This window comes from Papaver somniferum, chromosome 5, assembly GCF_003573695.1.
Source record: "Papaver somniferum cultivar HN1 chromosome 5, ASM357369v1, whole genome shotgun sequence".
Classification (NCBI taxonomy): Eukaryota; Viridiplantae; Streptophyta; class Magnoliopsida; order Ranunculales; family Papaveraceae; genus Papaver; species Papaver somniferum.
Genome location: NC_039362.1, coordinates 128611385 through 128624533, shown reverse-complemented (window position 1 = coordinate 128624533; position 13149 = coordinate 128611385).

Here is a 13149-nt window from a genome sequence, read left to right as displayed (position 1 = left end):
GCTATTTATACATATAAATATGTTTAGATACATTCCTTAACAATGATTACTTTTCCTACAAGTATGGGATTTTCTAATTTAACTATAAGAGACAAACCTCTTAAGTTGATATACTTAGGACACAAGTATTGGTTTTCTAAACCAACTAGATTTCTTAATCTAATCTTTCACCAACCTACCAATTATTCACCTCTGATCATGCATTCATGCATGGGACGATTAATAGAAAAAATCACCTCCATCTTCCAACGTCGATTGCAACATCACTGGATGCCTACGTATCCTCAATAGGAATCATAATCGATCGTAGTTCACTGAAGTTTCCTTGCTAGAAGGCCTCCACCAGGTTTCTAAGAACACCTACCTCAAGAGGGTCTCTTACCAAACAAGAAAGATGTGGATAAATTTCGAGCAACGTCGATACTTGAACCCAGATACTACTTTAGTCAACATATCAGTTGGATTGTCTTTGGTATCAATCTTCACAAGTATAATGTCTTCTTCTTCAAGAAATTCTCAAAAAAAAAATGAAATCACACGTCTATATGTTTGGTTCTAACATGATGCATTTGATTTTTATCCAAGTAAATTGCACAAGTAGTTGGTTATCGCCAAATCTTCAATTTAATCAAGTGATGCCACGCTTGTATGTAAACGTATAACGAGAGTTAGAAAGAGTAGATGATGAATTGAGCTTTGTAGAGTATATGAGACTAGGTGTGTGTTGTTTTGTAGAGAAAATTAAAATATACAGGATAATGACCAAACCTAGCCGTTGGGATAGGAAATCAATACATTTGTACTTGCAAAAAAAATTGAATTTTAAACTCGTCGTCATGATATTCTTTTTCTTACAATGCCGACTAGTTATGGTCGCAATGATGGTAATTTTATTACTTGACAACTAATATCGTGTGGTAACACGGGAGATGGTCATATCATCTACCTTTAGTTGGAAGTATAGTGGTTTAAAAAGCTGACGACTAAGACATGGTCGTCTAGGTTGTAACGTTCTTAACCTGACGACTAATAAAATTTTTCCACACAGGAAATGGTTATATCCACCCACCTTTAGTCAGCACGACAGTGGTTTAAAAAGATGTCGACTAAGAAATGGTCATCTAGGTCGTATCGTTCTTAACCTGACGAATATTAACATTTTTTCACACAGGAAATGGTCATATTCATCTACCTTTTTTCGCACTATAATGGTTTAAAAAATATGATGACTAAAACATGATCGCCTAGGTCGTAACGCTCTTAACATGAAGCATGCTAGCATTTATCCATACGGGAAATAGTCATATTAATATTCCTTTAGTCGTAACTATAGTGGTTTTAAAAAAATAACGACTAAAATATGGTCGTCTAGGTCGTAATGTTCTTAACATGAAGACCCTGATAACTACAGGGTTTTTGCTGCCAGGGTCGACAATTTGCAAAAACAAAAAGGTGACGACCCTGGTTTGTCGACACTTTACAAGTATTAAAACGCCGGCGACTAAATTATTGAAACATAATATAACTAAGAAAACCATTCATTCAAAACCTAAAAATCCATCCTTAATCAGAAGCAAAAAAAAAACGAAACATTTTTCCAACCAACCATAAAGAAACGTTTGTCCAACCATTAACCTTAAGATACTTTTCTAACACATACACGATCACGACCACCACCACGTCCCCGTTTAGCACGATCAACTCGTTGACTTCCATTTCCACGACTACGAGATATCTTTAGTTCAGCAGTTGCTTAGCAGAACATCTCGGTCGCATTTTCATTATTAACATTCCTAGAAAAGTTAATGTGCTTAGTTTTCTCTTCTACCTACAAAGGCTCGTTTCTATCTCTCACGCAACACATCATCTTCACAAGGGTCTTTAAGTTGTCCTTCTATTTTTAGTTAAACAACAAAAAATTAGTAACCTTGTAAATAATAATTTAATTTTACTATAATAAGAGATACACAATGCTTTAAGTTATCCTTCTATTGTTAGTTAAACAACAAAAGATTAGTAAACTTGTATATAATAATTTAATCTTAATACAATAATAGATACACAATGCTTACAAAATTCTTAAAACTCGTTGTTGGGTCTTTGACGGTACTCTTCTTCTTCTTCTTCTGAGCCGATTGAACAATTTCTTCCCGAGTTACATGAGATGAGAAAACCTGGAGTACCATAACATGTAATTTTCATGAACTTCATGACCTTCGGTTACCTCGTCCAAAAGAGTCAAATCAACTCTACGATCATGACTCTCGTCCCAATGAGAAGTTTTTGATTTTGGAAAGTAAACCACGCCAATAGATTTCTGGGACGTGATGCGCTCCTCCCTTAATACTTTAAAAAATAGTTCATTACCGAGATGGGGTTCTTGTTGGACGTAACTGACTTGTCGCATTACCCGATCGATATGGATCGTACATTGAAAATCCAGTTGGGTAAAATAATGGACCTTAATAAAATACAACATCGTTTCTTTTTATGATTATCCGATCTTTTCTATCTTCTCGATACAGATCAAAAATTACCTCATCCACAGTCATGTTATCCAAGGAAACTCGCATGTTGATCAACTTTTGAGGCATATCCTTCTCCTGACAACCTTTAAACTTTACTTGCTTCCTCTAGACTTGTGCTTCGGAAGATCCGCATTGATTTTGTTGTTGGGATTGGCTTTTACCAAGGACGGAAAGTGCTCATATATCCCAATCTATACAAACACAAAGTGTAGTAAGAATCTCATCTTACCAAGTTAACACTAACTTCACAAACCGCCAAATATAAGACTTAGATTCGCGTTAACTTGCTGACAGAGTGCCCTTGAAGCCTTTGTTGAATATCCATTCAAGTGGCCAACCGCCGCAGTACCTCGTGAATACTCATGCATCTTATCAAGGGGATGCAATAGTTAAAAATACTTGTCGTCGACCTTGTTTCAGGAACTGTCGGGGAAGATAATATGGCTCAAGACGTATAACAACTAAGCGGACACAGTAGTCGTGAAGGTTTCGACAATAATTCTTACCACTTTTATTTTCTACACACCACTTCTGAGTGTCGAAATAAATAAGAGTGGAGTTGATCCCTATATGATGATAGTTTCACTTTTACTATGATATGCTAATATTACTGCGAAGCTATTGTTAGAATAGCAGATCATTTTCTGGATGGATCCGTAACTTTTCAGATTGTTAGTATACGGGCATTCAGAAAGTAAGAATGAAGTCGATAAACTTAGCGCTGCATGAGAGGCATCCTATTAGTTTTGTATTTCTATCTCTTTATTTTTGTATTTTGGTAGTCTTGCATCATATTAGGATTTTCCATGTTGAATTTTTACATTGAGTACAATGTACAGTTCAAATGTGGAGTGGTTAATTAAATGCATATAGGATTTTACTAGTTTTTCAAAACTTTGCATTATTTTTAAAAACCTTCAATTTTTAAACAAGACAAGGATTTTAATTAATATTATTTTTAATTAAATATTATAGTATGCGGTATGAATACTTCCCATGAGAATCTTGTTACATTATAACTTGAACGTTTTATTGGAAAAAAAATCCCACAAACATAGCCATGTGCGGGGCAAGTAAGTTATGAGTGGTGCATCTAGAACAAGATGTTTGGTCATTAGTAGAGATTAGTTATGTGTGTGACGCATAAAAAAATATCTCTTATAAAACAATCTTTCAAACTAAGTTTTTTATTCCATACGAACTAACTCCAAGTAGAATCATGGGATACTCAGACTCGCACAATTTTAGCTTTATTTTGTTATTTCTTGTCGATAGTGGGGATGATATCATAATTGCGTATAAACCTCATTCCTGTAATCTGTAATGCGGGAAATCTTTCTCTCTATCAAAGCTTCGGACAATAAAAACAGTACCCAGTATCATCATCAATGTAAGAAATTATCATTTCTGAAGAAATTTGAAGAAATTTATGGTTTGAAGCAACAAGTGAAACAATATCTAGTTGTGAAACAAGTGTGAAGTTCCATTTCCTAGATTGAATAAACAAGAAGAAAGATCATGTTTGACTTATATAATTCATATATTTTTAAAATTTGGGTTCAAAATATTTTAATATTTTAATAGCTTATTAATTGAATAAATTAATACTTCGCAAAGCTAATAGAATTCAACAGTTCCAAAATAACTTATCGAAGTTTTAATATAATTATGTAACATATATTTCAAAAATTAAGAAAAACTGACAATAGTCTACATGTAGTTATCTTTCATTTTCTCTCTTAAACCTAATTTAAATTCGTTTTAATTTTTTTTTTTTTGTGGAGTTCTCTCGCTCAACTTGAATCCATTAAATTCCTCCTTAATATAATCTATTAACAATTACAGTAGAACCTCTATATGAGAATATCATTGAGACTACAAAAAAATCTTATTTATATAGAGTTTGGAAAAGATAAACGATTAACTTCAACATATTTGTGTAAAAATTATATGTAGATAAAATTATGATAAACAAACTTTAATCTGGAAGTGTTCGAAGATTTCACTTGGGAGAATGGATGGATCGTACAAGCTACATAGCAGAGTACTAACTATATATACCAACAACATGGCAGAGTGTCCAGGAACCTCAAAGTAAAAGTGTTGGACCCAATTTCAGAAGGCTACACAATAAGTATGAGTTATCATATTTAATTTTGTTTATTAATGCTTTACTAAAAAAATTGTTGCTTTTATTTTTGTATGGATCAGAAGATGTTTACCTTAAACACATACTTTGTAGTTGCTTTAGTAAAAGTAAAGGATCATTTGTTACAGTTCTGTAAACTGACCATATTTAATTTTATTCTCCAGTACATCATTCAATGACGTTGCCGTTGCTATAAAAAAGTATACGATTTATTTCTAGGAGTATCAATATTGTTACATGGAATATACAGTATGCTAGCAAAACAAAGATAAAAATCTTAAGCAAAGTCACTATCGAGCGTAACATATATATTTTAATTATCCAAAAAACTAATTAAAGTAGCCGATAATGCATGGACTACCAAGAAAATTAAGAGTGGTTATTATGATTTGGGGAAGAATAATGGGTTTGTATTCAAGGCCCCAATTATAGATAGAGCTTTTGTCTCGAGTTTTACTTTTCGTTATTTGAACATTTATTAAACTGTCAAAAAATGTTCAATATTGTAGGGGAAGGAAGTGCCAATTATGTCTAAAATTTCGGTGAATGTGGTTTTAATTTATTAATGTTGATGCAGAAAAAAACTTGGGTTTAACCTGTTTAATTATGTTTTTCACTTAATTTGATGTTGGAATGCTGCTACTATCAATACACAAATTTGAATTGATAAACAGTTCAGGAGTCGTACTTCTTATTGTGTGTTTATGCAAGTCACATATTTCTCTATAAAAGTTATACTTTTCCCTTGTTAGGAGAGATGTGGTTGTTATTTTTCTCTAGGGTTATTCCTTCAAGGTAGTCAGGCATATCACGAGAGCTTTTTGGATGTCACAGCTGTATACTCTTTCAATGTACAACTTTGAAAAATATAACATAATTTTATATATAATATTATTAAGAGCACAATATTCATTTTTTTTTGCTTAATTATAATTTATACTAAATATCAAAGTAAAATCATTACAAAAAAAAATTATCCAAGACATTCCAAGTCTAAAAAGAAATAGCGAAAACGGCCAAACTCAAAAAAAAAAACATATACACTTCATTGTATCAATTGCAAAACTAAACCCATCTCAATATTCAGAACTATTTAATTAAAAGGTCAACATTGAGATTATGTTATAATCTTAAGCCAGTTTCATTTTTCTTAAATCACATTTTTGCTTTATATGTTTACTAGTCAATACCGATGCACATGCTTGAATTTGGATTTTTTTAACAACACCAAATTTGATAACAATGAAATATTTTTTATATAATATAAGTATAATATTCTTGTTTGTACTTATTATGTAGATTGTTCAAAGAGCTTTCCAAAAATATTAATTTTACAATATCCAATGTGTATTCCTAAAGTTATTAACTTTCTAAATCTGTTGATCTGTTTTTAAAACAATGTGAATACTGAATACATAAATATTGATTTAATGTACGTTTTTTACCTTTAAATACATATGTACATCGATAGTTAATATTGAAGGTCATATTAGTAATATCAGGGTTACACCAACCATTACCAGCCAAAATACCTCTTTCATGTATATTAGTTAGATATAATTTGAGGATTTTATATAATGTAGTTCTCTAGATTTAATACTTTTTGTACTTTAATATTCTTTTTGTGTTTTATCGCAGCTTGCAAGCACATCTCTAACTAAAAGTAATCTTTATGCTTTCTTCTGCTTCATTTAGTTTACCCATCTTCTGACTTTCAGTTATAAAGGTCATGTATTTATTGTAATGTTGATTAAGGGTAAGCTGAATGAATTGGGATGAGAAGATAAACACATTTGTTCTGACATTGCTCATTCAACAATTACATGTTGGCTAATGATGGTAAAGATCCCTTTTTGATCTAACATATCTTATTATTCCATACATAGAAGTGGCATGGATGTATTAGATTTGCATAAAAACAAGTATTAAATTTGCAATTAACTACTAAACAACAAGAATTAATGGTAAATTGAGAACTTAATCTGCTGATATACCAAATTACATAGTTACAATTCACTGTTCTTTTGTCCAAAGATGGTAAAGAGCCCCTTTAAATCAATACATCTTATTACCAAGTAATCTTAACAGGGGTAATCAACTATCATTACACAAAAAATCGGAGGATGCGGTGTCACCAAAGAATTGAATATGATATGGAATTGCGTAGTTACTATTCTTCATGGATGTATTGATGAACTAAAGTTTCTTAAAACTGCTGAAATGAAATGGTCTTGGAGAAAGTGGAACTTGCTATTTATTTTTCTTATCAAGACTTGTTGAGGGAGAAATGGATAAATAAATTTAGCTAGATATTGTTAACTTTTTTTAAGAGGATTATTTCTAAAGACGTGATGAGGTGATTGATTTTTCCATTGATGTGTACAATTTATTAACGAGATTTTTTGGGTTTCAGTTTGCCAAATGCTTTTTATTATTATTACTTCAGTCACCATTTTTTTTTTGATGGAAAAGGTGATTTTATTGACTGCAAATATAGTACATGAGATTCATAATTCCATCTTTATCAAAAATATTAGAAAGTATGCTAGAATCCTGGACCTTTTGCTGCAATTTGGAAGTCATGTGCTGAATATTTTTTATTCTTGCTTCTTTAGCCATATAGTCCCCTGCTGAATTGTGTTTCCTTTGTATAAATTTTACGTGTGCTTGAGGGAGATCTTGCAACATTACCTTGATTTCTTGTAAAGTGTTTTCAGCTGACCAAGAGAATCCTGCGCTTATCATATTGGTATTGTCAACAAGGGTTTTGCAATCAGAGACTATTGATACGCTTGATAATAGATTTTCTTTCAGACAAGTGACCGCCTTTAATAAAGCTATTGATTCCGCATGTAGAGCCGAAGACGCCTTCTCCGAGCCTGCCGACACGAGCATAAATGACTCGTGGTCTACAGAGTAAAGAATGAAGGAAAATCCCATAGACTGATCTTCTTTTTTATATGAGGCATCTATGAAAATTATCCAATCTGACTTTAAGTCAGACCATTTATAATTGACCGGTTTCACCTTCTTGAGATTATTTCCATTTTGAAGTGTTTTTGGCGGAATAGATTGCAGGAATCTGTTTATCTGGTTGATCAGATCCCTTGGATTAGGCGTTATTTTCTCAAAAACTACTGAGCATCCGTATTTCTAAATGAACCAAAGAATGATGGCTATTTTTTCTACTATGTTTGTTGGTTCCTTTACCGAAATCCACCATTTAGCCCAGTTCTCTATTGCATCATTATCTCCTATTGGGTGAGTCTATCTAGCGAGAACCCAAACAAAATAGCTCTAGCGAATGGGCAAGCTTTGAAGAGATGATTTTTTGGTTCATGAACTTGTTCATCACACATCAGGCAGACAAGATTAAAATCTTTGTTATGATCTCCAAGTCTTGTCGAAGTAGGGAGAGCTTTCTGAATTAGTTTCCAAATGAATAGTTTTATTCTTGGAATGACCTGAATTCTCCAAATTTTGTTCCAAGGGAAGTCAACTGGAGTATAATTATCCTGCACTTGATCGATTAAGAAATTGTATATGTTTTTTGCTGAGAAATTTCCTGTATGATGATGTTTCCATCTCATTTGTCATGTTCCTGGATTCTTGGAGTTATCACTAGAATTTTACTTCTGTCTTCTGGGGAGAAGAGTGTGTTTAGTTTTTCCTGATCCTAGTGATTGTCTTCTGTTATTAACTCATGCACTATTTTTGGGACATGTTCTTGAATGTTTATAGGTTGAGATATGATTTCTGCATTTGGTATCCACCTGTCTTCCCAAATTTTTGCCGATTTACCGTCTTTAACTTGCCAAACAAAGTTACCTCTACTAAGGTCTAAACCTTTTTTTCTGCTTGTCCAAATCCACGATAAATTGGATGATCTATTGTCTTCTAAAGGATGAGAATTTGGAAAGTATTTAGCTCGAAGCAGTTTAACCCATAATTGATCTTGTTCTAAGATGAGGCGACTGGCAAGTTTTGTGAGAAGAGCAATGTTAAAACTGTGAGGGTTTTTTATTGCTAGACCTCCTTGTGAAATGGGCTTACAGATACTGGCCCAAGCTCTGATAAAAACCCCTTGTCTCTTCTGCCCTTCTTTTTTCCACCAGAAGTTTCTCTGGATTCTGTCAATTTGATCAAGAGTCATCACCTGCATTTGATACGTTGGGAAAGCTTGTAAAATCGATTTAATTAATACTGTTGTACCAGCTTGGGAAAGGAGTTTCGATTTCCAGCCTTGCAGAGTGGAATAGTATTTCTGAAGCAGCGACTCAAAGTTAACTTTTCTATTTTTGTCAAAAAATAGCGGGGTTCCAAGATGTCTGTCGTTTTTCATCATCAATGGACTTTAAGAATTTTAGCAATAATTTTCCCATGTTTAGGGTGTAATCTAGGGCTAAAATAAACGCTGGATTTTTGGAGGTTAACCATTTGTCCAGTGATATCTCCAAATAAGGAAAGAATATCTAGCAGTTTTTTTTTCCTCAATTAAGTTGGCTTTTGTGAATAGAAAGCAACCATCAGCAAAGAATATATGGGATATGTTCGGCGCGTTTTTATTGATTTGAGCCCAAATATTTTTCTATCAATGATTTCCTTTTCCAGAAGCCTGGATAAGATTTTCATGCAAATGAGAAAAACGTAAGGAGATAGGGGATCACCCTGTCTTAAACCTCTCGAGGTATGGAATTTTGGGCCTGAAGAGCCATTTAGGAGGATTGAGAAGGAAGTTGTGGAAATGCATTGTAAAATAAGCTTAATTCAATTTTCACTAAATCCAAACCTAAGAAGAGCTTTTGAGATGAAAGATCACTCCACCCTATCAAATGCCTTAGAGGGGTATAATTTAAGCGCCATAAAACCCTTTTTTTTCTCCTTGGAAGTTTTCATTGAGTGAAGGAGCTCATGGGCGATAATGATGTTATCAATACTTTGTCGACCTGGCAGGAAGGCAGATTGATTTGAAGAGATTATTTTGTTGAGAATGGGCTTTAGTCTGTTAGCCAAGATTTTTGAGATTAATTTGTAGATTGTATTGCTTAAGCTAATGAGTCTAAAGTTGCTCGGAGTTTGTGGAGTGGATAATTTTGGTATGAGGGTAATGAACGAAAAATTAAGATCCGGGTTGAGGGTGTCGGATTTAAAGAATTATTGAACTATGTTGGTGATGTCAGTTCCAAAGATTTCCCAGTTCGATTTAAAGAAACCAGGTTGGAAGCCATCGGGGCCAGGAGCGCCCCATTGGTTCATGTTCGATAAAATGATCCAAATTTCATCTCTTGTGGGGGTTTGCAGAAGGGATATATTTTCGGCTTCGGAAATACAAGGTTCAATGATGCTAGAAAAGTCAAAATTGTTGTTGTTGATTTGTGAAGTACCAATATTAATGAAATGATTGACTAATAGCGAATTGAGTTGATCCCTATCCGAAATCCAAAGGCCAGACGGCTCCCTAAGAGAGTTGATGGAGTTAACTCTTTTTATATTGGAAGCGGTCGCATGGAATTACTTCGTATTTTGATCGTATTCTTTGAAGAATTTATCTTTGGAAAGTTGGTGGTAAAAGTCGTTTTTAATCGCGTACCACTTCCCTAATTCTGATTGGAGGTTTTTCAGTGTTTCTATATCCTTTGATATGTTTCCACGCCTTTGGATGTTATCTATCTCGTCGTTTAGAATTTTAATGTTTTTGTGAATATTTCCGAATATCACTGAATTCCAATGGGCTAAGTCGGATGATAAAAGTTGAAGTTTTAAAGGAAGGTTCAAATCCGTCAAGTTGTTGGTGTGTAGATCCTAGGAAGATTTTACCACTGAGGAGAGAGTTGGGTGAGATAACCAAGATCTAATACATCTAAAAGGTTTATTCACCTTTATTTTTTCTGGATTAGAATCTAGTAAATTGGAGTATGGTCGGACTCTACTCTAAGTAGGTGCGTTACCTTGGAATCCGGGAATTCCTGGGACCAGAGATATAAGATCATCGCTTGATCAATTCTTTCGCATATGTTCGCCTCACCTTTTCTGTTATTCGACCAAGTGAAAGGCGCTCCATCATAACCCGCATCTAACAACCCCAATGAGTTGATTGACTGAAGTATATTGATTTGCTGTTGGAGCTTGTTTTATTCCGCCCATGCTTTTCATCTGGGTTTAGAATGACATTTAAGTCTCCGATCAGAATCCACGGTTTATCGACTTGTTGAGCTTTGTCTGAGATGTGGGCCCATTGTTCAATTTTTCATCGACTTCAATTGCTCCATAGACACATGTGATCGAAGTTTATATGTCATTGACTTTTGATTCAAAGTGGCAAACATTAAATCTGAAAGATAAGAGCTTCATATGCATGTTGTTATGCCACGCAATTACTAGTCCTTTAGCAATACCCACTGAGGGGACTATGAACCAGTCATGGAAATTTGAATTTTTTAAAAAAAGGTCCATCCGAGACAATGGGGCTTTTGTCTCAGCAAGAAAAACTATGTTAGGGTTGTAGTATTGGAAAATGTAATTAAAATGGTCTTTGGTAATTGGTGTGCCGAAACCCTGTACATTCCATGATAGCAATTTCATGGTATGGGGATTCACAGTTTAGGGTGAAATATAAAGCCCAAAGAGAAACAAAATAAGAGGCCCACTAAATCAGAAGGAGCAAGAAGAGCTTAGAAGAAAGGCCCAAAACCAGAGAAATCTCAAAGGTTTAAAAAAAGATTAAGAACAAGAAGAGAAACAAGCAATCTAGGAAGCAAGAAGGTGGAGATTTTAATACAGTAAAAAGAACACAGAACACACAAGAGATTAATGTAATGTAGAGCAGGGCACCAAAACTGAGAATTTTCAGTAGTTCAAGGGAAATCAGTGAAAGAGGCTACTTAAAAAAGCTGAATAGAGAATTTTAATACAATAAAGAAACACTGGATGAGAAAATAAACAAGCAGAGAAAACTAGCAAGAGCAGAGAGAGCAAAAGGAAAATAAACAGATGAACAAGGGGAAGTGCAGAGATTAGAAAGGCAGAAATGAATTATAATAAACATGCAACTTTCTAACAAGCACAGAGCACTCAAGGGAAGGAAATTGAATTCACAGAAACTAAACAAGGGAATAAGACAATATATATTAACATAGGCAGAGCAAGAAAAAGCAAGAAACTAAGCCTAGAGAGGAAGTATAGGGAACTAAACAAGATAGTTACAGAGATTACTAAATGAAAGCAAATACAGACAGTAAATAAACAGAACTAGTAGAAACTAAAATGAAGGAAGACCACACAAGCAAAAAACAAGCAAGAAAGGAGGTCATAGACCCTGATGGTAGTCCACATACTGATCACTTAGTAGTTTCTGCAATTCATTAGTTCAGGGCAATTAGTTTTCATCTACAATCCCTTTACCCTTTTCCTTAGGGTCAGTGGTATCATTACTGGCACCTGATGCTTCTCCTTTGTACCACTGATGTGGATAAGCCAAGACATTCATTTGCTCCTCAATAACATGTATGTCTTTCTCAGCTTCTGTCTCCAAAACTGGGTTGCAGTTGAGCTCAATTTCTGGTAGTTCAGTAATTCTTGCCTTCTTAGCAGCTGGTAGAGAAATATCCCAGCGTAAATATGATTGCATAAGACTCCAATTTCTAAAGTAGGAAGTAGAATTTGCTGGCATGTTCCCAGGACCCAAGTTTGCAGATTGTGCAGCTCTATCTCTCTTATGCATCACCCTCCACATGTAAGTATCAGGTTGCATGTTTCTATTGGGATAGTATGGTGCAGCGCAACATTAAGATTAATTCTCTGAGTTGGTTCAGCAGAAGAAAGCCCATGTACCTCAGTGCCATCAATGCTAGCTGTTTCCTCCTCTAATTGCTTGAGATAATCAGTACAAGTCACTTCAGAAGCAGCTTGCACAGAGGCTGAGCTAGCAAGACTATCCTCCTCTAATTGCATATCTTGTTGCATGTTTTGCTGGTCTTCCTGTTGTATCATGTCAGGTTCTGGCTGATGTTGTGCATCAATTTGCTGCATGGATGCTAAGATTGCATCAGTAGCTGCTTGTTGTTCCTCAGCTTGTTGTTGGTCAAAAGCAAACTATCCACAGTTCTCAATCTTATGTCTAATGAGATTTCAGTCACCATTAAAAAATCAAATATTTTCTTAGGTTTTCACTCCTAAATGTGACCAATCCTACACGGGTTAAACGGGTTCAATATGACCAACCCTAACCCAGATCGTTTTGAATTACACGCGGGTCAACCCCATTTATTTCCTTTATCCCCCAGAAGGGAAAGAGCAAATTAAAACTTGATTTCTACCGTTATAGGGCTACACAGGAGTCATGAGTGAGATGGATGCTAAGGGTTTGTTGATGTGTGTACATATTTCATCATCAAACACGTGTATGTGAGAAGACACGTGGAGAGCATGCGGATCAAGTCATCAAAACATGATGACACACGCCCACAGCCAAGA